The sequence below is a fragment of the Carcharodon carcharias genome, chromosome 7 (genome assembly GCF_017639515.1).
Source record: "Carcharodon carcharias isolate sCarCar2 chromosome 7, sCarCar2.pri, whole genome shotgun sequence".
In the NCBI taxonomy this organism is placed as follows: domain Eukaryota; kingdom Metazoa; phylum Chordata; class Chondrichthyes; order Lamniformes; family Lamnidae; genus Carcharodon; species Carcharodon carcharias.
In genome coordinates, this window is record NC_054473.1 from 78,066,099 (window position 1) to 78,090,159 (window position 24,061).

General features: G+C 50.8%; 1 protein-coding gene across 2 annotated transcripts in view; it reads left to right on the forward strand.

The window, feature by feature from the left end:
- The first annotated feature begins 1,823 nt into the window (after positions 1–1,823).
- rad54l2 (RAD54 like 2) overlaps positions 1,824–24,061 on the forward strand; it is a 144,663-nt gene continuing 122,425 nt past the window's right edge. The window contains exons 1-2 of one of the 2 annotated variants that reach the window (XM_041191167.1): positions 1,824–2,010; positions 22,352–22,486. The gene's annotated coding sequence lies outside the window, so the exon portion shown is untranslated. The remainder of the gene's footprint in view (positions 2,011–22,351; positions 22,487–24,061) is intronic. The other variant, XM_041191166.1, reaches the window with a different exon arrangement.

Genomic DNA, 24,061 nt, shown 5'->3' on the forward strand with positions numbered 1-24,061 from the left:
GTGAAGCCCAGTCCCGAGGGAGGGTCCAATAGATTCCGGCAGGTAACTGCGCCCAAGCTGAGTTATCTAAAAGTAAAACAGAATTACCTGGAAAAACTCAGCAGGTCTGGCAGCATCGGCGGAGAAGAAAAGAGTTGACGTTTCGAGTCCTCATGACCCTTCGACAGAACTTGAGTTCGAGTCCAAGAAAGAGTTGAAATATAAGCTGGTTTAAGGTGTGTGTGTGGGGGGCGGAGAGATAGAGAGAGGTGGGGGGGTGTGGTTGTAGGGACAAACAAGCAGTGATAGAAGCAGATCATCAAAAGATGTCAACGACAATAGTACAATAGAACACATAGGTGTTAAAGTTAAAGTTGGTGATATTATCTAAACGAATGTGCTAATTAAGAATGGATGGTAGGGCACTCAAGGTATAGCTGTAGTGGGGGGGGGTGGTTTATATAATAGAAATAGGTGGGAAAAGGAAAATCTTTATCATTTATTGGAAAAAAAGGAAGGGGGAAACAGAAAGGGGGTGGGGATGGGGGAGGGAGCTCATGACCTAAAGTTGTTGAATTCAATATTCAGTCCGGAAGGTTGTAAAGTCCCTAGTCGGAAGATGAGGTGTTGTTCCTCCAGTTTACGTTGGGCTTCACTGGAACAACGCAGCAAGCCAAGGACAGACATGTGGGCAAGAGAGCAGGGCGGAGTGTTAAAATGGCAAGCGACAGGGAGGTTTGGGTCATTCTTGCGGACAGACCAATGTGGTCTCCTCTACATTGGAGAGACCAAACGTAAACTGGGTGACCGCTTTGCAGAACACCTGCGGTCTGTCCGCAAGAATGACCCAAACCTCCCTGTCGCTTGCCATTTTAACACTCCGCCCTGCTCTCTTGCCCACATGTCTGTCCTTGGCTTGCTGCATTGTTCCAGTGAAGCCCAACGTAAACTGGAGGAACATCACCTCATCTTCCGACTAGGGACTTTACAGCCTTCCGGACTGAATATTGAATTCAACAACTTTAGGTCGTGAGCTCCCTCCCCCATCCCCACCCCCTTTCTGTTTCCCCCTTCCCTTTTTTTCCAATAAATTATAAAGATTTTCCTTTTCCCACCTATTTCCATTATATATAAAAAAAATTAAAAAAAAACCCACTAGAGCTATACCTTGAGTGCCCTACCATCCATTCTTAATTAGCACATTCGTTTAGATAATATCACCAACTTTAACTTTAACACCTATGTGTTCTATTGTACTATTGTTGTTGACATCTTTTGATGATCTGCTTCTATCACTGCTTGTTTGTCGCTACAACCACACCAACCCCCTCCACCTCTCTGTCTCTCTATCTCTCCGCCCCCCACACACACACCTTAAACCAGCTTATATTTCAGCTCTTTCTTGGACTCGAACTCAAGTTCTGTCGAAGGGTCATGAGGACTCGAAACGTCAACTCTTTTCTTCTCCGCCGATGCTGCCAGACCTGCTGAGTTTTTCCAGGTAATTCTGTTTTTGTTTTGGATTTCCAGCATCCGCAGTTTTTTTGTTTTTATCTAAAAGACTTCAGCAAGTGGCGATGTCCGGAGTAAGTACTCCCTACAGGTCGGCAGGTGGCGGTGTGTTCGCGGCGGCGCAGTGGGCCGCCGGTTTAGGGGTGTGTTCGCGGCGGCGCAGTGGGCCGGAGGTTTGGAGGTGTGTTCGCGGCGCCGCAGTGGGCCGGCGGTTTGGGGGTGTGTTCGTGGCGGCGCAGTGGGCCGGCGGTTTGGAGGTGTGTTCGCGGCGGCGCAGTGGGCCGGCGGTTTGGAGGTGTGTTCGCGGCGGCGCAGTGGGCCGGCGAGCGGCTGGTGGCGCAGTTGCAGCTTGTTCGGCGGCCGGACCGTTTGTCGGCGTTCCCTGTTTCCCGGGGAGGTTGTGTCGCGCGTTGGAGCGGCTCCCTCTTTCTGATTGTAGTCGGTGTGAGCGGGGCCTTCATTTTCTGATTTAAATCGGTTTGGGGCGGGTTTATGGTGGTGGAGTCGCGACTGCCTGAGGTAAGAGGGAGTGTGGAGCCGGAGTCTGGGGCCCGCGGGACGGGAGGAAGCGGACGGGAGGCCGGGGAGCGGCCTGAGGCCGGGCCGGAGACAAAGGGAACAAAGAGGAGGCGGCGAAACCGAGATTGATCCCCATCCCGCCCACCCCCACCGACCCCCACACCAGACCCCCCCACCCTGACCCGCACCAGACCCCCCACCCTGACCCGCACCAGACCCCCCACCCTGACTCGCACAAGCCCCCCCACCCTGACCCGCCCCACCCGCGCACCGATACCCCCCTCCACCAGCCTCCCCCCACCCTGACCACCCCCACCCGCGCACCGACCCCCCCGCCCTGACCCCCCGCGCCCCCGCACTGACCCCCCGCGCCCCCGCACTGACCCCCCGCGCCCCCGCGCTGACCCCCCCGCGCCGACCCCCCCGCGCCCCCGCGCTGACCCCCCCGCGCCCCCGCGCTGACCCCCCCGCGCCCCCGCGCTGAAACCCCCCGCGCCCCCGCGCTGACCCCCCCGCGCCCCCGCGCTGGCCCCCCCGCGCCCCCGCGCTGGCCCCCCCGCGCCCCCGCGCTGACCCCCCCGCGCCCCCGCGCTGGCACCCCTGCGCTGACCCCCCTGCGCCCCCGCGCCGACCCCCCACCACCCCCACGCCGATCCCAACCCTGCACTGACGCTCCCCGCGCTGGCCTCCCGGCCCCCGCGTTGGCCCCCCGAGCCCCACGCTGGCCCCCCGACGCCCCGCACCGACCCCCCACCCCCGCACTGGCCCCCCCCGCACCACCTGACAGCCCCCCAGCCCCCGAACCGACCCCCCCCCCCACACCGGCCCCCCCGCCTGCCCAGATTCTCCCTCTCCACCCCCCCCCCTTCGCTAACTCTACCCAACACCCTGCCGTCTCCCCTCCCCCCCACCGTCTCCCCTCCGCCCCACCGTCTCCCCTCCGCCTCTGCCCCCGCCGTCTCCCCTCCGCCTCTGCCCCCGCCGTCTCCCCTCCGCCTCTGCCCCCGCCGTCTCCCCTCCGCCTCTGCCCCCGCCGTCTCCCCTCCGCCTCTGCCCCCGCCGTCTCCCCTCCGCCTCTGCCCCCGCCGTCTCCCCTCCGCCTCTGCCCCCGCCGTCTCCCCTCCGCCTCTGCCCCCGCCGTCTCCCCTCCGCCTCTGCCCCCGCCGTCTCCCCTCCGCCTCTGCCCCCGCCGTCTCCCCTCCGCCTCTGCCCCCGCCGTCTCCCCTCCGCCTCTGCCCCCGCCGTCTCCCCTCCGCCTCTGCCCCCGCCGTCTCCCCTCCGCCTCTGCCCCCGCCGTCTCCCCTCCGCCTCTGCCCCCGCCGTCTCCCCTCCGCCTCTGCCCCCGCCGTCTCCCCTCCGCCTCTGCCCCCGCCGTCTCCCCTCCGCCTCTGCCCCCGCCGTCTCCCCTCCGCCTCTGCCCCCGCCGTCTCCCCTCCGCCTCTGCCCCCGCCGTCTCCCCTCCGCCTCTGCCCCCGCCGTCTCCCCTCCGCCTCTGCCCCCGCCGTCTCCCCTCCGCCTCTGCCCCCGCCGTCTCCCCTCCGCCTCTGCCCCCGCCGTCTCCCCTCCGCCTCTGCCCCCGCCGTCTCCCCTCCGCCTCTGCCCCCGCCGTCTCCCCTCCGCCTCTGCCCCCGCCGTCTCCCCTCCGCCTCTGCCCCCGCCGTCTCCCCTCCGCCTCTGCCCCCGCCGTCTCCCCTCCGCCTCTGCCCCCGCCGTCTCCCCTCCGCCTCTGCCCCCGCCGTCTCCCCTCCGCCTCTGCCCCCGCCGTCTCCCCTCCGCCTCTGCCCCCGCCGTCTCCCCTCCGCCTCTGCCTCTGCCGTCTCCCCTCCGCCTCTGCCCTGCCGTCTCCCCTCCGCCTCTGCCTCTGCCGTCTCCCCTCCGCCTCTGCCTCTGCCGTCTCCCCTCCGCCCCCGCCGTCTCCCCTCCGCCCCCGCCGTCTCCCCTCTGCCCCCGCCGTCTCCCCTCCGCCCCCGCCGTCTCCCCTCCGCCCCCGCCGTCTCCCCTCCGCCCCCGCCGTCTCCCCTCCGCCCCCGCCGTCTCCCCTCCGCCCCCGCCGTCTCCCCTCCGCCCCCGCCGTCTCCCCTCCGCCCCCGCCGTCTCCCCTCCGCCCCCGCCGTCTCCCCTCCGCCCCCGCCGTCTCCCCTCCGCCCCCGCCGTCTCCCCTCCGCCCCCGCCGTCTCCCCTCCCCCTGCCGACCCCCCTCCCCTCCCACCGACCCCCGCTCCCCTCCCCTCCCCTCCCACCGACCCCCCTCCGCTCCTATCCCATCCCCTCCCGCTGACCCCCCATCCCCTCCCCTCCCGCCGACCCCCCATCCCCTCCCCTCCCGCCGACCTCCCCTCCCCACCCCACCCCTACCCTCCCGCCGACCCCCCCTCCCCTCCTGCCGACCCCCCTCCCCTCCCCTCCCCTCCTGCCGACCCCCCTCCCCTCCCCTCCCCTCCTGCCGACCCCCCTCCCCTCCCCTCCCCTCCTGCCGACCCCCCTCCCCTCCCCTCCCCTCCTGCCGACCCCCCTCCCCTCCCCTCCTGCCGACCCCCCTCCCCTCCCCTCCCGCCGACGCCCCTGCCCTCCCGCCGACCCCCCTCCCCTCCCGCCGACCCCCCTCCCCTCCCGCCGACCCCCCTCCCCACCCCTCCCCTCCCGCCGACCCCCCTCCCCACCCCTCCCTCCCGCCGACCCCCCACCCCACCCCTCCCCTCCCGCCGACCCCCCCCTCCCCCTCCCGCCGACCCCCCTTTCCTCCTGCCGACCTCCTCCCCACCCCTCCCCTCCCGCTGACCCCACCTCCCCACCCCTCCCCTCCCGCCAATCCCCCCTCCCCTCCCGCCGTCACACCACCCCTTCCCTCCCGCCGACCCCCCTCTCTTCCTCTCCCGCCGACCCCCCTCCCCTCCCCTCCCGCCGACCCCCCTCCCCTCCCCTCCCGCCGACCCCCCTCCCCTCCCCTCCCCCCGACCCCCCTCCCCTCCCCTCCCGCCGACCCCCCCCCCCTCCCCTCCCGCCGACCCCCCCCTCCCCTCCCCCCCGACCCCCCTCCCCTCCCCTCCCCCGACCCCCCCCCCTCCCGCCGACCCCCCTCCCCTCCCCTCCCCCGACCCCCCTCCCCTCCCCCCCCTCCCCCGACCCCCCTCCCCTCACCCCCCTCCGCCGACCCCCCTCCCCTCCCCCCCTCCCGCCGACCCCCCTCCCTCCCCCCCTCCCGCCTACCCCCCTCCCCTCCCCTCCCGCCGACCCCCCTCCCCTCCCGCCGACCCCCCTCCCCTCCCCTCCTCCGCCGACCCCCCTCCCCTCCCCCCCTCCCGCCGACCCCCCTCCCCTCCCCCCTCCCGCCGACCCCCCTCCCCTCCCCCCCCTCCCGCCGACCCCCCTCCCCTCCCCCCCCTCCCGCCGACCCCCCCTCCCCTCCCCCCTCCCGCCGACCCCCCTCCCCTCCCCCCGACCCCCCTCCCCTCCCCCCCTCCAGCCGACCCCCCTCCCCTCCCCCCCTCCCGCCGACCCCCCTCCCCTCCCGCCGACCCCCTCCCCTCCCCTCCCGCCGACCCCCCTCCCCTCCCCTCCCGCCGACCCCCCTCCCCTCCCCTCCCGCCGACCCCCCTCCCCTCCCCCTCCCGCCGACCCCCCTCCCCTCCCCCTCCCGCCGACCCCCCTCCCCTCCCCTCCCGCCGACCCCCCTCCCCTCCCCCTCCCGCCGACCCCCCTCCCCTCCCCCCCTCCCGCGACCCCCCCTCCCCTCCCCCCTCCCCTCGACCCCCCTCCCCCCCCCTCCCGCCGACCCCCCTCACCCTCCCCCCCTCCCGCCGACCCCCCTCCCCTCCCCCCCTCCCGCCGACCACCCCCTCCCCTCCCCCCCCCTCCCGCCGACCCCCCTCCCCTCCCCCCGCTCCCTTGCCGACCCCCCTCCCTCCCCCCCCTCCCGCCGACCCCCCTCCCCTCCCCCCCCTCCCGCCGACCCCCTCCCTCCCCCCTCCCGCCGACCCCCCTCCCCTCCCCCCCCTCCGCCGACCCCCCTCCCCCTCCCCCCCTCCCGCCGACCCCCCTCCCCTCCTCCCCCCTCACCGCCGACCCCCCTCCCCTCCCGCCGACCCCCCTCCCCTCCCTCCCCCTCCCGCCGACCCCCCTCCCCTCCCCCCTCCCGCCGACCCCCCTCCCCTCCCCCCCTCCCGCCGACCCCCCTTCCCCTCCCGCCGACCCTCCCCCCCTCCCCGACCCCCTCCCCTCCCCCCCTCCCGCCGACCCCCCTCCCCTCCCCCCCCTCCCGCCGACCCCCCTCCCCTCCCCCCCTCCCGCCGACCCCCCTCCCCTCCCCCCCTCCCGCCGACCCCCCTCCCCTCCCCCCCTCCCGCCGACCCCCCTCCCCTCCCCCCCTCCCGCCGACCCCCCTCCCCTCCCCCTCCCGCCGACCCCCCTCCCCTCCCCTCCCGCCGACCCCCCTCCCCTCCCCTCCCGCCGACCCCCCTCCCCTCCCCTCCCGCCGACCCCCCTCCCCTCCCCTCCCGCCGACCCCCCTCCCCTCCCGCCGACCCCCCTCCCCTCCCGCCGACCCCCCTCCCCTCCCGCCGACCCCCCTCCCCTCCCGCCGACCCCCCTCCCCTCCCGCCGACCCCCCTCCCCTCCCCTCCTGTCGACCCCCCCTCCTCTCCTGCCGCCCCCCTCCCCTCCCGCCGATCTCCCCTCCCCTCCCGCCGACCCCCCTCCCCTCCCCTCCCGCCGACCCCCCTCCCCTCCCCTCCCGCCGACCCCCCTCCCCTCCCCTCCCGCCGACCCCCCTCCCCTCCCCTCCCGCCGAACCCCTTCCCCTCCCCTCCTGCCAACCCCCCTTCCCTCCCCTCCCCCCGACCTCCCTCCTCTCCCCTCCCCTCCCGCCAACCACCCTGCCCTCCCCCCCCGTCATCTCACCCCCCACCACTCAACGTCCCCACTGGCACCAGCCCACCCACTTCATCTGCCACCACCCACCTCCAACTCCTCTGCCACCACACCAAGACAGGGTTTGCTTATAATTAGTTCAAATAAGGAAGTGAGCTGGTTGCATGTGTCCATCCATTTTAGAGTACTTGAATAATCCTGTTTCCCAATAGCATTTATAGGTTATCTGGGTCAGGATACGGTGGATGGATTGAGACCCATGTATGTGCATTTTACCCTGTGAATATTAGCTTGATAGTAGTATGATAGTTAAATTTGGTGAATGTACTTTGCCCAAGAATGTGGTTTTTGAATCACTTAGGGCTCTCGTGGAGCTGCATTATCAACCAAGTATGTGACAGTGAGTGGCATACACTAAATCTGAAAGAGGTTTATTTGTAGAGTAACTGCAGTCATTTTAATTATAAATATTGCACAATAACACCATGTTCATGTGTCTTCCATTTCTTTCTTCTCTTGCTTCTCTTCATCAGTTTTCTCTCCATCTTTACTGAGGCATTATCTCCTACCATGTCCTAGGTGTAAGTTGTTGTCAGGCACCTAAACCATTTCACTGTTTTCCTTGTGTGAGCCAAGACAGGAAATGACAGACAGTTTGACCTTGCAGGCAATTACATCCACATGCTCCTTGCAGAAATCTGTGTTGTTATTGCAAGCTGAGCCTCTAAATTCACAGTCCCCTTTTGAGTTGGTTAATGTTAACATTGCATTTATCAATTACTGTGTTACTGGAGCCCAGTGTTCTAAGTAGTTGGTTAAAGGGACATTTATTCTCTAAGATAGCTGAAGTGATTTAAGTATCTTTTGAGTTTGGCAGGTCCTACCAGCTAATAGATAACTCTAGAGTGTGCTGCCTGAAAGGGTGGTGGAAGCAGATTGAATAATATACTTACAAAAGAGAATTGGATAAATACTTGAAAAGGTAAAAAAAAAAATTGCAGAGTTTTGCAGAAAGAGCAGGGGAGTGGGACTAATTGCCGAGGTCCATGAGCTAGCACAGGCAAGATGGGCCGAGTGACCTCCTGTGTTGTGAGATGCCATGATTTTAATGGTCTCTTCTCATCATAGTTTTACAGGGACTGTATGGTTAGTTCCTTAAGTGAGAAAACTTAACCATTTGAAGAGTTGGCAAATAATCTATTTTTGATTTTGATATTTATTTGTAAAAATGAGCAAAATTATCATTTAGCAAGAAGAGACAAAATGAGAGAACTCTTGGTGGTGTTATGTGTAGAGGGCTAGTTTTAAACTGGTTCACTAAGCCTTTTAAATTGAGTTATGCAGATTAGTCACCCCTCTTTTAGTTTCTTCCCCTTTTAAATGCTTTAAAATAAGGTCTTTCATCCAGTCACACCCAACATGTTTTGGCATCACAAGAAAAGTTTACATCAGTTTTGGACCTGAATGTTTCTAATATTTATTTATACGCTACTTATCAACATCCTGGGGGTTACCATTGACCAGAAACTGAACTGGACTAGCCATATAAGTACTGTGGCTACAAGAGCAGGTCAGAGGCTAGGAATCCTGCGGCGAGTATCTCAGCTCCTGACTCCCCAAAGCCTGTCCACCATTAACAAATCAGGAGTGTGTTGGAATACTCCTCACTTGCCTGGATGAGTGCAGCTCCAACAGCACCAAGAAACATGACACTATCCAGGACAAAGCAGCCTGCTTGATCGGCATCCCTTCCACAAACATTCCCTCCCTCCACCACTGACGAACAGTAGCAGCAGTGTGTACCATCTACAAAATGCACTGCAGAAACTCACCAAGGATCTGTAGGCAGCACCTTCCAAACCCACAACTGCTACCATCTAGAAGGACAAGGGCAGCAGATACATGGGAACACCACCACCTGGAAGTTCCCATCCAAGCCACACACCATCCTGACTTAGAAATATATCGCCATTCCTTCACTGTCGCTGGGTCAATCCTGGAACTCCCCCCTTAACAGCATTGTGGGTGTACCTACACCACATGGACTGCAGCGGTTCAAGAAGGCAGCTCACCACCACCTTCTCAAGGGCAACTAGGGATGGGCAATAAATGCCAGCTGAGCCAGCAATGCCCACATCCCGTAAGTGAATTAAAAAACCTTTCAAAGCTACAAGGAGAAATTTCTTCACTCAAAGGTTGGTGAACCTGTGGAATTCGCTACCTCAAGGCTTTGGAGTTGACTGAATATATTTAAGAAGGAAATAGATTTCTAGACTCTAAAGGTGTAAAGGGGCATGGGGAGAGAGTGAGAATATGGTGTTAATAGAGGATCAGGCATAATATTGAATGGCCAAGCAGGCTTGAAGGGCTGAATGACATCCTCCTATTTTCTATGTTTTTATGTCTATGTAAGATGTCCAAAAACACAGCAAATCCAACAAGCAGTAATGAGATAAACTACCAAATAACCATTTTGTGATTTTGGTTGATGTTGAAGAACTCTCCTCTTTGAATACAGAACTGGGCTCTTTGAAAACTACCTAAAGGTAAACCACTTGGTTTATCATCTCATCTGAAAGACAACACCTCTGACAACGCTGCACACCCTTAGTACTGTATGGGATTGAGACTTTAATCCTTAAACTTCTGACTGAGGTGAGAGTGCTCTGCCACTGAGCTAAGGCTGACACTTTCATAAATCAGCAATGAATCGCAACTGAACATTTTCCTTTTAATAGTCAAACATTTCCTGTTGTTTTAACCTGACTTTGATAACCTATGTTTCTCACAGACAGGAGCAAGGGATTTAAATAGCTTCCAGTCTAGAGAAATGCCCCTGAATACTGCTTAGCCTCTACTTGGCCTCTGGACTCTGACTAATCAGATCCCTTTCCTACCGTGGCGGTCTTAAAGGGGCAGGTTGCTGACACAAGAGCTTTGGTGGAGCTCCAGACTAGCAATGAGCAACATAGCAAGTGATCTGCTTTTTGCAGAAAGCTGTCTGTTTCTGTTGATGTTTAGCTGGCTTAAAGAAAGACAGTTGCTGCCTAATGGCGCAGTGAGTAAATACATCACAGTTGGAGTGCTGTGTGCAGTTTTGTTCTGTGCACTATAGGAAGGATTTTGAGACAATAGAAAAGGAACAGTTCAACTTCACTCGGATGCAGGGAGTTACAAGCACGAAGGAATATTTGAAAAACTGGGAACTTTCTGTTAATGCAGGTGGTGTAATTTCATACAAATGTGTAACAATAAACATGAGTTTAATCCCTGATCTGTGCTGAATTACCTGCCAGGGTTCTGCTGCTGGCTGAGGTCAGAGTGGGTGCAAGGACATGATCCTGCTTATGTGCGAGATGCTAGCAAAAGCCACTGTCTCTGCGAGAGGCTGGGAGAAGGGGCAAGGGGAACTCTAATTGCAGCTGATTCATGCTGTCATAGTTTCCATCAATATACAATGCCTTCCAAATTGACTTAGAATGATGCTAATGGCGTCAGATCACACTGGGGAACATGCTGAGATCAAGGAAGGCAAATAACTGTTTTTGGAGTGAAGAGTGTACTTCAAAGCTGATGTGGCATTTATGAATAGCAGACGAGAGCTGAAAAATGTTTTGGAGTTCCTTGAGGATGTAACAGCGTCTGTGGACGAGAGAAGAGTGGTGAATGTCTCTTGATTTTCAGAAAGTACGTGGTAAGGCTCATCACAGCAGGCCCAACAGCTACAGCGAAGCCTTTGGGATCCAGGTAGAAGCTATAAATTGGATAATTAATTACCTACAAAACAGAGGGGAGTTACTATACTAATTGCTCTAATTGTGGTGTTGGGACCTAGAGGGGTCTCCTGAGGTTTCAGCCCGGGGACCCCTCCTGTTCATATTGATCTTCATATCAGGCAATTATTGAAAATATTGAGTAGAGTGTGTACACACGGGAAGGAAGTTGTGTGGGAAAGTTGAGTGTGCCTATAATCTACGGACCTTACAGACACTTCGTGTCTCAGTAAAAAAGCTAGAAAATAATCCATCTTTCTGCACAAAAGGTGTATTCTAACACTAATAGAGACTCATGCTCTTGGACTGGAAGGTGCTTAGTGTCAACTGATGTTATTTGTATATTAGTGCACAATGGGGGAAGTGGAACTTTAACCAAAATATTTTAATTGGTGTATTAAAGTGTGATTAATCACCAGTGCCCTTTAATGTGGTGTGATATACCTAGATCATTATTTTCAAATTGTTCTCACTATTACTGCCATTAAGAACAGCCTTGTAGGAACCAGTACTTCACTTGCATAAAAGCAAAATACTGCGGATGCTGGAAATCTGAAACAAAAACAAAAATAGCTGGAAAAACTCAGCAGGTCTGACAGCATCTGCGGAAAGGAACACAGTTGACATTTCGAGTCCGTATGACTCTTCATCAGAACTAAGGCAATAGAGAAATGAGGTGAAATATAAGCTGGTAGAGGGGGGCGGGACAGGTGGAGCTGGATAGAGGGCCAGTGATATGTGAGGGCAAAGAAGAGATTGTCAAAGATGTCATAGACAAAAGGACAAAGGGGTATTGATGGTGGTGATATTATCTAAGGAATGTGCTAATGGGGACATTAAGGGTAGCAAGCAGGTGGCAGATGGCCCTAGTGTGGTGGAGTGGGGGGAAGGGATCGAAATAGGCTGAAAGGTGGAGATAAAATAATAGATGGAAATAAATTTAAAAATAGGTGGGAAAAGAAAAATATATTTTTTTTAAATTATAAATTATTGGAAAAGGGGGGGATCGGAAAGGGGGTGGGAATGGAGGAGCGAGTTCATGATCTGAAGTTGTTGAACTCAATATTAAGCCTGGAAGGGTGTAAAGTGCCTAGTCGGAAGATGAGGTGCTGTTTCTCCAGTTTGCATTGAGTTTCACTGGAACATTGCTGCAGGCCAAGGACGGACATGTAGGCATGAGAGCAAGGTGGTGCGTTGAAAGGGAGGTCTGGGTGCTGCTTGCGGACAGACCGAAGGTGTTCTGCAAAGCAGTCACCCAGTCTGCATTTGGTCTCTCCAATGTAGAGGAGACTGCATTGGGAGCAGCAAATGCAGTAGACTAAATTGAGGGAAGTGCAAGTGAAGTGCTGCTGCACTTAAAAGGAGTGTTTGGGCCGTTGGACGGTGAGGAGGTGGGAAGTAAACGGGCAGGTGTAGCACCTTCTGCGGTTGCATGGGAAGGTGCTGTGGGAGGGGGGTTGAGGTTTAGGGGGTGATGGAGGAGTGGACCAGGGTGTCCCTGAGGGAACAATCCCTGCGGAAAGCCTCCGGGGGGGTGAAGGAAAGATGTGTTTGGTGGTGGTGTCATGCTGAAGTTGGCGGAAAAGGCGGAGGATGATCCTTTGAATGTGGAGGCTGGTGGGGTGATAAATGAGGACAAAGGGGACCCTATCATGGTTCTGGGAGGGAGTGAAGATGTGAGGGTGGATGCGCCCTGGTCCACTCCTCCATTACTCCCTACACCTCCACCCTCTCCCACGGCACCTTCCCAAGCAACCGCAGAACGTGCTACACCTGCCCCTTTAATTCCCCCCCCTCCTCACCGTCCAAGGACCCAAACATTCCTTTCAGTGAAGTAGCACTACACTTGCACTTCCCTCAATTTAGTCTACTGCATTCACTGCTCCCAATGCGGTCTCCTCTACATTGGAGAGACCAAACACAGACTGGGTGACCGCTTTGTGGAACACCTTCGGTCTGTCCGCAAGCATGACCCAGACCTCCCTGTTGCTTGCCATTTCAACACACCATCCTGCTCTCATGCCCACTGGCCTGCTGCAATGTTCCACTGAAACTCAACGCAAACTGGAGAAACAGCACCTCATCTTCCGACTAGGCACTTTACAGCTTTCCGGACTTAACATTTGATTTCAACAACTTCAGATCATGAACTCTCTCCTCCATCCCCACTCCCTTTCCGATCCCCCTTTTTCCAATAATTTATAATTTTTAAAAAATATATTTTTCTCTTCCCACCTATTTTAAAATTTATTTCGATCTATTATTTTATCTCCACCTTTTAGCCTATTTCGATCCCTACCCCACCCCACCCCCACTAGGGCCATCTGCCACTTGCTTGTCCTGCTTGCTACCCTTAATGTCCCCATTAGCACATTCCTTAGATAATATCACCAGCATCAACACCTCACTTACATGTTGTACATGATCAAAATGGTATTTCTTGTTTAAAGTGGTGATTTGCATGCAAGTTTCACTATTGAACTGTTGAGTGTTAAATGACATGGATACCGTGAAACTGAGTACATCAAGAAAATGTTCTTGTTGACCAATTAAGCTCCTGCACCACTGTGCACAGCTGCCACAGAGAGCATAATGCCGGTCTACAAATAGATTCAAGCAATGCAAGTCCAAGGAGATAACGTCAGCATGCTATGAAAGAGCGATGTGCAATGTCCCATCTGCCAGGCCAGTACTATCAGATTGGCTGTTTGCTTGATGGTCCTGATGCAAAAAAATTAAAGTAAAAAATAACCAACCAGTGTGATAGAGAATTAATGGCAAATTCGAATACTGAGCCATAAAGAGGATGAGAATACAAGGTCATTATTGAACCTGGACAGAATTGGGCATTTGCTTGGCAGAAGCCATGGTGAGTTCTCCTGTCAAGCTTGGGCATAAACTTCACTGTCTCTTGAAATTGCAACCTGAAAGTGGACACTATAAATGAAGGTCGTGAGCAACTGTCATGGGCAAGGAGCCAAGGCAAATTTTCAATTCTGACATGATCTGAGGAAATAATAAAGTAACTGGTTCAAACCAATGCCAGTCAAACTGAAGGTAGATTGCACAAATCGTGCAAAATTTGCACTCAGATCAGGAAACGGTACCTTGCAAAGAATTCTCATTGTTGGTCTAAAAGAAAATTTGACTGAAAAACTGTCAAGCATGAGATTACGCAGTGACTTCTGTCAAATGTGGGTGCCATTATTTACAGTGATTGTCTTGTTTGACTCTTGTGCTGTTGTGTTATTTACACCTGTTGCCATCCGTTTTAATAATGACTAATATATGTAGGATCCCAGGATGAGACAGATGATCAATTGCTAATGATGAGTTTTTTTCCCTTTTCCGGCCACGTTAATCAATATTAAATGTGTCTGTCACATCTGGACTTGGTAGTTAACACTAGCTGACCAACTGGTCAGAGTTGATTCATCTGCCCTTTGAAGTGACGAATGTCATTTGCAACAAAGTGGATTCTTGTATCGCATAAATGGTCTGTTTCTAGCTTAAAGTACAGAAAGCGGCCAAAATTCACAAAGAAACATTGAAACTTATTAAATATTGACATTGAAATTCTTGGGGTCTGCTTTGCTGACAGTGAACTCCCCTTCTGACCCAGCCTATACGCTCTTGTCTCAAATTCTGGTGCATAACTGGGGCTGGTGCTTTAGTGAGACTTGCCCTGGTTGCGTCTAGGCAAAATAATCAAAGCTGCTGCACTACAGGTGTCCATTAGGAATGGAGGGAAAATAAAGAGGCAAAGAGACCATTGCTTTGTACGGTGAGAGATGATTACCAAGCCTGGTCTATTTCAGCCTTTTATCACCATAATGTCCTTTTTTCCTCACAAATTCACACTTGAGATGATTTTGGGGGGTTTATAAGCAAAGCTAAACTGATAATTATTGTAAGCTCTCAGTGGGCCTAGCACTTGTTGGGCCTATGGAAAGTCCAGGGTGAAATTTCCTCAGGAAAGTCAAGAAACTCACCAAACCCACCCCTCTAACGTGGGGCAGAGGGTGTCCAGATTCACCCATGTTGTCCTCCTGCACTGGAATTTAAAGGGCTGCACCAAATGAAAGAGAATACCAGAGCCTCAAAATCCTTTACTTGGTGGAACTTTCCATCTGATTCCTCTGCAAAGCATTTCAGGGCTAGGCATAACTGATTCATCAGTGTGCGATTCTTATTGGTGTGTGATCAACTGTCTGTAGAAGTGTTTCAGCAGACAGATTATTTCACTGCTACGTCATTTCCCTAGCAGTTCTGTGATTCCAGGCACTTGTGAACACAACATAGTCAAGCTAGAACTAAACCATAAATCCTGCCGCAGGCCCTGGAAGGGAAGGTGTACTCAGTTTGGAGGGCATGACTGGCTAATAATGGTTTGTGAGATAAAAACAAAAAAACTGCGGATGCTGGAAATCCAAAACAAAAACAGAATTACCTGGAAAAACTCAGCAGGTCTGGCAGCATCGGCGGAGAAGAAAAGAGTTGACGTTTCGAGTCCTCATGACCCTTCGACAGAACTTGAGTTCGAGTCCAGGAAAGAGCTGAAATATAAGCTGGTTTAAGGTGTGTGTGTGGGGGGCGGAGAGATAGAGAGACAGAGAGGTGGAGGGGGTTGGTGTGGTTGTAGCGACAAACAAGCAGTGATAGAAGCAGATCATCAAAAGATGTCAACAACAATAGTACAATAGAACACATAGGTGTTAAAGTTAAAGTTGGTGATATTATCTAAACGAATATTGAATTCAACAACTTTAGGTCGTGAGTCCCCTCCCCCATCCCCACCCCCTTTCTGTTTCCCCCTTCTTTTTTTTCCCCAATAAATTATAAAGATTTTCCTTTTCCCACCTATTTCCATTATATAAAATAAAAAAAAAACCCACTAGAGCTATACCTTGAGTGCCCTACCATCCATTCTTAATTAGCACATTCGTTTAGATAATATCACCAACTTTAACTTTAACACCTATGTGTTCTATTGTACTATTGTTGTTGACATCTTTTGATGATCTGCTTCTATCACTGCTTGTTTGTCGCTACAACCACACCAACCCCCTCCACCTCTCTGTCTCGCTATCTCTCCGCCCCCCACACACACACCTTAAACCAGCTTATATTTCAGCTCTTTCCTGGACTCGAACTCAAGTTCTGTCGAAGGGTCATGAGGACTCGAAACGTCAACTCTTTTCTTCTCCGCCGATGCTGCCAGACCTGCTGAGTTTTTCCAGGTAATTCTGTTTTTGTAATGGTTTGTGAGAGTTGCTTATCTGACTTCCTGCTTGGTCTGTAATGCTACAATTACGGACAGATGTATGAGCAAATAGTGATCTGAATTCAGATCATTTCCCCTATTGTGCATAACTCATCCAATATTGACAAGCAGAGCAAATGTATTTTTTCAAGAAATAATTTTTGAAACTGAGGAAGCAACTTCATTTTTTAAAGGCATTGATGTCATTAGCTGATTAAAAGTCAAACTGCTGGAAACAATGTGAGCATTCTTCTCACCTCCACCAGGAAAATTTATCATTTGAGTGGTATGTGAGGAGTTTCTAATCCAAAATTTTCCGCTTCACCATTGGGGCTTAAGGAGTTGGCACAAAAGAAACCCTCATTGCAAAGCCAGGCATAAGCTGCACCCAAGTCTCCATCCATTAAAATTAATAGGTGGAAAACACATGAGCAGCTTGTGCTCAGTTTCTGTATCGAAGGTTTCATTCTGGCTTTGGAGAGAAAAGCAATGGCGACTGGCAGTGATCGGTCTAGGGTATTGCTAAGAAAGAGTGCAGTGATCGTGGACTGTTCTGAGCTGTCCTACACAGTTGTGCTTAGATTCTCTGAAAGCTTGGCAACTTGAAATTTTACCACATTCCTAAAGCTCGCCAGCAGTGGAACAGACCATCACCCATTGATACAGAAAGGAAAAAGTAGCCTTGACAATGTTGTTAATATTTTTTCGCTGTTAACACACTCCACAATGAATGTGCCCCTACTCTTGGTCTAAAGAATTAAAGTACACATTAGCTTGGACTCACGATTATTCCCAATTCTGGCAGGGAGAGTTAGTTCCCTGATACCAGCAAGTACACTCCGTCTCCGTGCCCCCTGGCACCAGTGGGGATTCCAAAAACAAAATTGTGGATGCTAGAAATCTGAAATAAAAACACATGTGCTAGCAGCATCTGTGGGCAGAGAAACAGTTCACGTTTCAGATGGATGAACTTTCTGCCATGCGTATTTCCAGCATTTTCTGCTTTTGTTTCCATTTATGTAACTCTCCATAGTGTTCCAAAGCTGCTGTGATGACCCTTATTCTGGTATGAAACATTACTGATCTATGTACTTTGAGAGTGGACATATCATCACTCACTCAGCACACAAACAGGATACTTCCTATACTTGTTTTTGTTGAACATTGCGGCTACGCTTCACTTACCTCTGGAAATCATGTTGCTGAAGTTTTATTTGCCATCTTTCGATTGAAGCATTGTCATTTTGTGTATCGACCCTTTAGATTTGTACATAATACTGAGGGCATATGACAGTCTGATGAAATATTGTTACTAAGCAAAGATGAATAACTCGGACGCATGTTTCTAAATAGGACAAGAAAGAGTCAAGTTGACAGGGATCTCATGTCCAATCATTTCAGGACCAGATTGAAGTCTGGTGTAACAGTCTTTCAAAGATTTTCTTTGTATCAGGACACTATGGATGGTGCTTCCTCATTGCCTAAAGGGAGCAGATTGGGAAGCAGCAGGAGCTGTGAGGGAGTCACTCAGCCAGCAGCATGAGTAGCGTTGATAAGATTGTTTGAAGATCATAACTGTATATTTTACTGGCTCCAGTGGACAGAGTGTTTCCTTTCTGCACTGTTAAACCTTCAAGGAGACAAGACTGTAAATGTGCAATTTCTTCTGATTTTTATCAGTTGGGAATTACTGATCCTATTTCTTAAAAGTAATTGTTTTATTTTGAGTGATGATTGAACATGAACACAGATCTGGTTAAGAAAGCAGGAATGCTGTGCAGGCAGTGTGTGTTTGTCCTTGTGGGAAGCTTTGCTTCCTGCCATGTGTTGTATAACACATGGCTATTACAGTGACATAGTGTGGGCTGTTTCCCTCAACCTTGCCTGTCCCTTTTGTAAGTAGGATCACTGACTTATTTTTCCAAAGGATACATTCCAACTGTGTGCCATTCTGATTCTTTAGCAGGTAATTGCTGGGGTTATTATTGTGATGAGAGCCTTTTAGCAGTGAAGAGATGGATATGAAGGTGCTGCCTGATCTTATTGCGGTGTTTGAGCTGTTTCAGCTGAATTTGGTTATTCGGAAACCTTCCTGTTATACATGGATGCTGTTTACAGTATTATGACATTGACTCTTCCCGCACACACTGATTGCTGGGAACAGTTTGTCAGTTGGAGAGGTGCGTGCAAGTGACTACAGGATCAGGAATGGTTACAGTACAGAAGGAAACCATTTGGCTGTCGTGACTGTGCTGACTCTCTGAAAGAGCAATTCACCTCGTGCCACTCCCCTGCCTTCTCCCCGCAGACCTGCATATTCTTCCTCTTCATGATTCAATTCCCTCTTACCTCCACCACACTGTCAGGCAATGATTCCAGATCCTAACCACTCACTGCATGAAAAAGATTTTCCTCATTTGCCAGTACTACTTTTGCCAATGACCTTAAATCTGTGTCTTCTCTTTCTCGATCACTTCACGAGTGGGAACATTTTTTCCCTTTCTAATCTGTCCAGATGCTTTGTGATTTTGAACACCTCAATCAAATTTCCTCTCAACCTTCTCTTCTCCAAGGAAACAGTCCCAACTTCCCCAATCTATCTACATAACTGAAGTTCCTCATCCATGCGACCATTCTCATGAATCTTTTCTGCATCCTCTCTAATGCCTTCATATCATTCCTAAAATGTGGCGCCCAGAACTGTATGCAATATTCCAGTTAAGGCTGAACCAGTGTTCTACACAACATAACTTCCTTGCTTTTGTACTCCATGACCCTAATAATGAAGCCCAGGGTGTCATATGTTTTGTTAACTGCTCTCTCAATCTGAACTGACCATTTGTACCAAGGGAATGCTGTGCTTATGTGGCACCCCTTTCCATGACTGTCTTCCCACTAAATTTCTGCCTGTAATAGATGTTTTATACTCAGACTTTATCCAGTAACTTGTGCTTTCTGTTTTCAGTACCATTCTGTCGTCCTTCATATGAATAGCGTACTACCACCCATACTTGCCATCAACTCTCCATTTCAGCAGAGCGTGGTCCATTCTCCTCAACCTCCTTTTCTCCCTTTCATTCTACTGCTGCTTCCTCCCCTCCCACACCTCTCGTCATCTCTTTCCTTCCCAAACCACCCGCTCCTCCCCCTCCCCCCCCCCCCACCCCCCCACCCCCCCCCCCCCCCCCCCCCCCCCCCCCCCCACCCCACCACCCCCCCCCCCCCCCCCACCCCCCCATATCATTATTCCAGTTGATGGCATGAAGTGCTAACTTCTTGACATTAGAAATGTTTTTCACTCTATGGATTGGTGATGTCATCTGGTGTATAAATCTAATCTGGATACCTGATAGGATTTTTGTGGTTCCTTAGTTTTTCTTCCCTCTTTTGCAGTTTGAACATCATTCTTCTGCAGCGAGACAGAGCACACACACACAATTAAAAAAATCTGACCTCACCTCCTGGAATAAATTTATATGTTCTGTATAGAAAGCATACTTTGAGGAATTTTGAAAACACTAATATAATCTTGGCATTCAGATGACTGTTTGTAATGTGTCATTAACCATCCTGTGGCCTATGAGGAGAGCAAGCGACTTACTACCAGGACCAATCCGAAACTTGGAGTTTTACTGCTTTAGGACTTTTTCGTCTGGGATGGTAGTATTTGGGTATCATGTGCCACTGTGGTGTTGCTTTGCTGCACAGATTTTCCTGTTTAGAATAAAGCCAATGGTTGCAACTACATTGTGAAATATCAGTTATTTTCAAAACACTGTTAATAGGAGTTTCAGTCTGATAGTTTGTACTGCTACAGAAATTTATGCAGATATTTCATACCCCAGTAAAACAAAGTGTGAACATATATATAAACTTATTCCTGTCCACCACATAAGAACAAGGAGCAGGAGTAGGCCATTCAGTCTTTCAAGCCTGCTCCACCATTCAATAAGATCATGGCTGATCTAATTGTGGCCTCAAGTCTACTTTCCTGTCTGCTTTCGATAACCTTTGAATCCCATGTTAGTCAAGAATCTAGCTAACTTGGCCTTGAATATATTCAATGATCCTGCCCCAATGCACTCTGAGGAATAGAATTATGCAGACTCTCACCCTCTGAAAGAAAGAATTTCTCCACATCTCAGTCTTACATTGGAGACCCCTAATTTTCTGTACCCTGGCTCTGGACTTCCCCACAAGGGAAAACATCCTCTTAGCATCCACCCTGTTAGGTCTCCTTAGGGTCTTCATATGTTTCAATAATAATATTTCTCAAGCTTCTAATCTCTAATGGGTATGGGCCCAACCTGCTCGACCTTTCCTCATAAGCTAACCCTTCGCCCTAGAAATCAAGTCGAGTCAACCTTCTCTGAACTGCTTTTAATGCACTTACATCCTTCCTTAAGTAAGGAGACTAAAACTGTACACTGTACTTCAGATGCACTCTCACTAAGGCCCTGTAGCAGCGATTCTCTACTTCTATATTCGATTCCCCTTGCAATAAAAGCCTTCCTAATCAATTATATTAGCTTTTATGATTCATGTATTAGGACACCTAGATTCCTTTGTACTATAGAGTTCTGCAGTCTCTCTCCAATTGAATAATATACTTTTCTATGCTTCCTGCCAAAATGGACAAGTTCACATTTTCCCACATTATGCTCCATCTGCCAAGTTTTTGCCCACTCATTTGACCTATCTAAACCCCTTTGTAGACTTTATATCCTCTTGACAACTTACTTTCCTACTATCTTTGTGTCATAAGCAAATTTAGCAACCATACATTTGGTTCCTTCATCCCAGTCATTAATATAGATTATAAATAGTTGAGGCCCCAGCACTGATGCCTATGGCACTCCACTAGTTACAGCATGCAAACCTGAAAATTTTCTATTTATCCCTACTCTCTGCCTCCTGGTAGCTAACCAATCCTCTGTCCACACTAGTCTATTATCACCTCCACCATGAGCTCTTATTTTGTGGAATAATGTTTGATGTGGCACTTCACTGCCTTTTGGAAATCCAAGTACACCACATCTACAGGTTTCCCTACATCCATCTTGCTTGTTACTTCCTTAAAAGAACTCGAATAAATTATTCAAACACTATCTCCCTTTCACAAAACCATGTTGACTCTGCCTGATTTTATTGTGAGTTTCTAAATGTCCTGCTAATTACCTCCTTAATATAATGGATTCTAGCATTTTCCCTTTGACCGATGTTAGGCCAACTGGCCAATAGCTAACCCTCTTTCTGTCTTCCTCTTTTCTTGAATGGAGATGTTATGTTTGTGATTTTCCAATCTGCTGGGACCTTTCCAGAAACTAGGAAATTTTGGAAGACCACAACCAACACATCATCTATCTCTGCAGGTCATTTTTATGAACCTAGGGCGCAAGCCATCTTGCCCAGGGGACTTGTCAGCCTTTAGTTCAATAGTTTTCCCAGTAACTTTTCGCTTGTGATCATTTGAAATTCCTCCATCCCTTTTACCTCTTGATTTTCAAATATTTTTGGGATTTTTTTTGTGTCTTCTGCAGTGAAGATGGACACAAAATACTTGTTCAGCACTTCTGCCATTTCCTTATTTCCCATTATCAATTCCCAACACTCACTTTAACTAATACTTGTAAAAACTCTTACCATCTGTTTTTATATTTTTAGCTAGCTTTCTCTCATACTCTAATTTTTCCCAATTCATTTTTATTTTAGTCATTCTTGGTTTCTAAAATCTGTCCAAGCTTCTGACTTACCAATAATATTTGCAGTATTGCACATTTTTTTCTTTTAGTTTGATACTACCGTTAACTACTCTAGTTAACCATAGATGGTGCATCCTTCTCAGAGTCTTTCTGGAACATATTTTGCTGAGAATTATGAAATATCTCCTTAAATGTCTGCCATTGCTCCTCTACACACTTGTCCATTCAGCAGAAATTTCCTCAAACAATATTGTGACGACTGAAACCATTGTCTTGATCCCTGTAGTAAATTCCATTCCCCTAACAACCAATTCTGTCCCTCTCCCTGAGAGACTGAACCAGACGTATCATAATTTTGCTGTTGTATTTGACTGAGATAAGCTACCAAAAAAAACACTTATCCACTGCATCACCAGGGCTGCCTATTTTCAGCTATTTTGAAGTATTTCCAGCACTTTATTTTTTATTTCAGATTTCTATCATTGGCTGTATTTTGCTTTTGTATTAGGAAACAATGGCAGGTTTGTATCTACAGAAATGTACAGTTACAGTTTGCATTTAAATGACTGTAAACTGACCTATTATATAGTTAACATCAGTTAGGCTGCAAGAGGATACACCTTCAGCAGAACACTTTGTTTTATGATAGTGTTTTCTTATCCTTATGAAACAGAACATTCTTTGACTTGGCACGCGTAGCACAATGGGAGATTTGATACATATTCATTCTCTCCTAGGGTTGCTGATTGTGCAGACGCTAAAGTATATCGAGAAGCAAATGCTTAAAGGACCTGTGCCCTATAGACTAAGCGTTGGCTGGCTGCCCATCACGGCCTAGAGTCACACTTTGTTAAAGAAGCAAAAGAATTATGGCAAGTGTAAAGGAGAAAGACTCCGATTTCATGATGAGTTCTTCTGAATTGGAATGACATAAACTAAATGTTTGCAACCAGCTACAGTTACCTGGATTTTCCTTTCCTCGCAGGCCTTTAAGAGGACACCCCTTGTTAGCTGCTAAAATTGGCTGTGCTCCTGCCCTTCAACTGCTGATGAGCAACGCCACAGGAGGTCTGCTAATATGTACAGGAATCTTTTAGGGAGACATGAACATGAGTATAGCATTCGGCCCCTAGAGCCTACTGTGCCATTCTGTTAGATCAAGTTGCTGCCTTTGCATATGTGTGCTGTGTTGAGATAAAAAGGGAACTGAAATAAAAACACAAAATTCTGGTAATCTACTGCAGGTCTGCCAGCATAGAATGGAACCGTGCAGGAGAAAGATATTTGGCACATTGTGCCTGTGTTGGTACTTAAGTTAAGCTATCCTGTTCTACCCACTACCCCACTCCTTCCCATACCCTGGAATGTTTTTCCTTTCATGTATATGTCCAATTTCCTTTTGAAAAATATTAATTTGCTTTCACTGCCCTTTCTGACAGTGCACTACAGATCATAACAAGTCAGTGTGTTTTAAAATAAAATCATCATTCCACCTCCCTGCCACCCCCACCCCTAGCTGCTCCCTGTGGTGGTTCTTCCACTTAACGTAAATCTGTGTCCTCTGGTTACTGACCAGAAAGAAAAATCCAGTTAGAACACCTATTGAATCCCCCTCGTAATATTCTGTAAGGTTTAACAAATGGATTAAAGTTCAAACGTTGACCCTACATCAGAACTGGATTTAGAGAGATAAGTGAAGCTCTTTATAGGACTAAACAAAACAGGAAGAGCAACAGTTAAAAGTCAAGAGAGAGTTAGTTAGGCTAACTGTTGTCAAATAAGATGGCTTCAATATCTGGTTAGATTTTCCTTGGAAAGACATGAACAAATGCTGGATGATTCTACAGAAATTATCTCAACCGGGTAACAAAATACAAAATAAATAACTTAGTGGAGAGCAAAGTAGGGCAAACATGCAGGAAAATGGGGCAGACATGACTAAGATCCGAAACTAACATTTAAACCAAAGATAAAAATAGCTGGAAAAACTCAGGTCTGACAGCATCTGTGGAGAGGAATACAGTTAATGTTTCGAGTCCATTAACGTTAACTATCTTCATCTCCGCAGACGCTGTGAGACCTGCTGAGTTTTTCCAGCTATTTTTATTTTTGTTTGATTTCCAGCATCCGCAGTATTTTGCTTTTACTTAAACCAAAGGCCTGCATTGTGCACAGAAGGTAGATGAAGTTTGTGCTGAAGTTGATTGGAGCCTTGTCGAATGGGAGAGGGGAGTTGAGGTGACATACGATTAGGAGATCAGGATCATGTGGATAGAATGGCTCTGTTCAGCAAAATGGTAACCCAATCCTCTACTAAAGAGGAGGCTATAGTGGCTTTTCGTTGACTTAGATAATGTTTGCCTATTACCCAGTACTTTCTCCATCTCCCTCCAGTTCGCCATTGACCTGTTATTCTTCTCCCCCATCCCTTTTATCACGTTTTATAA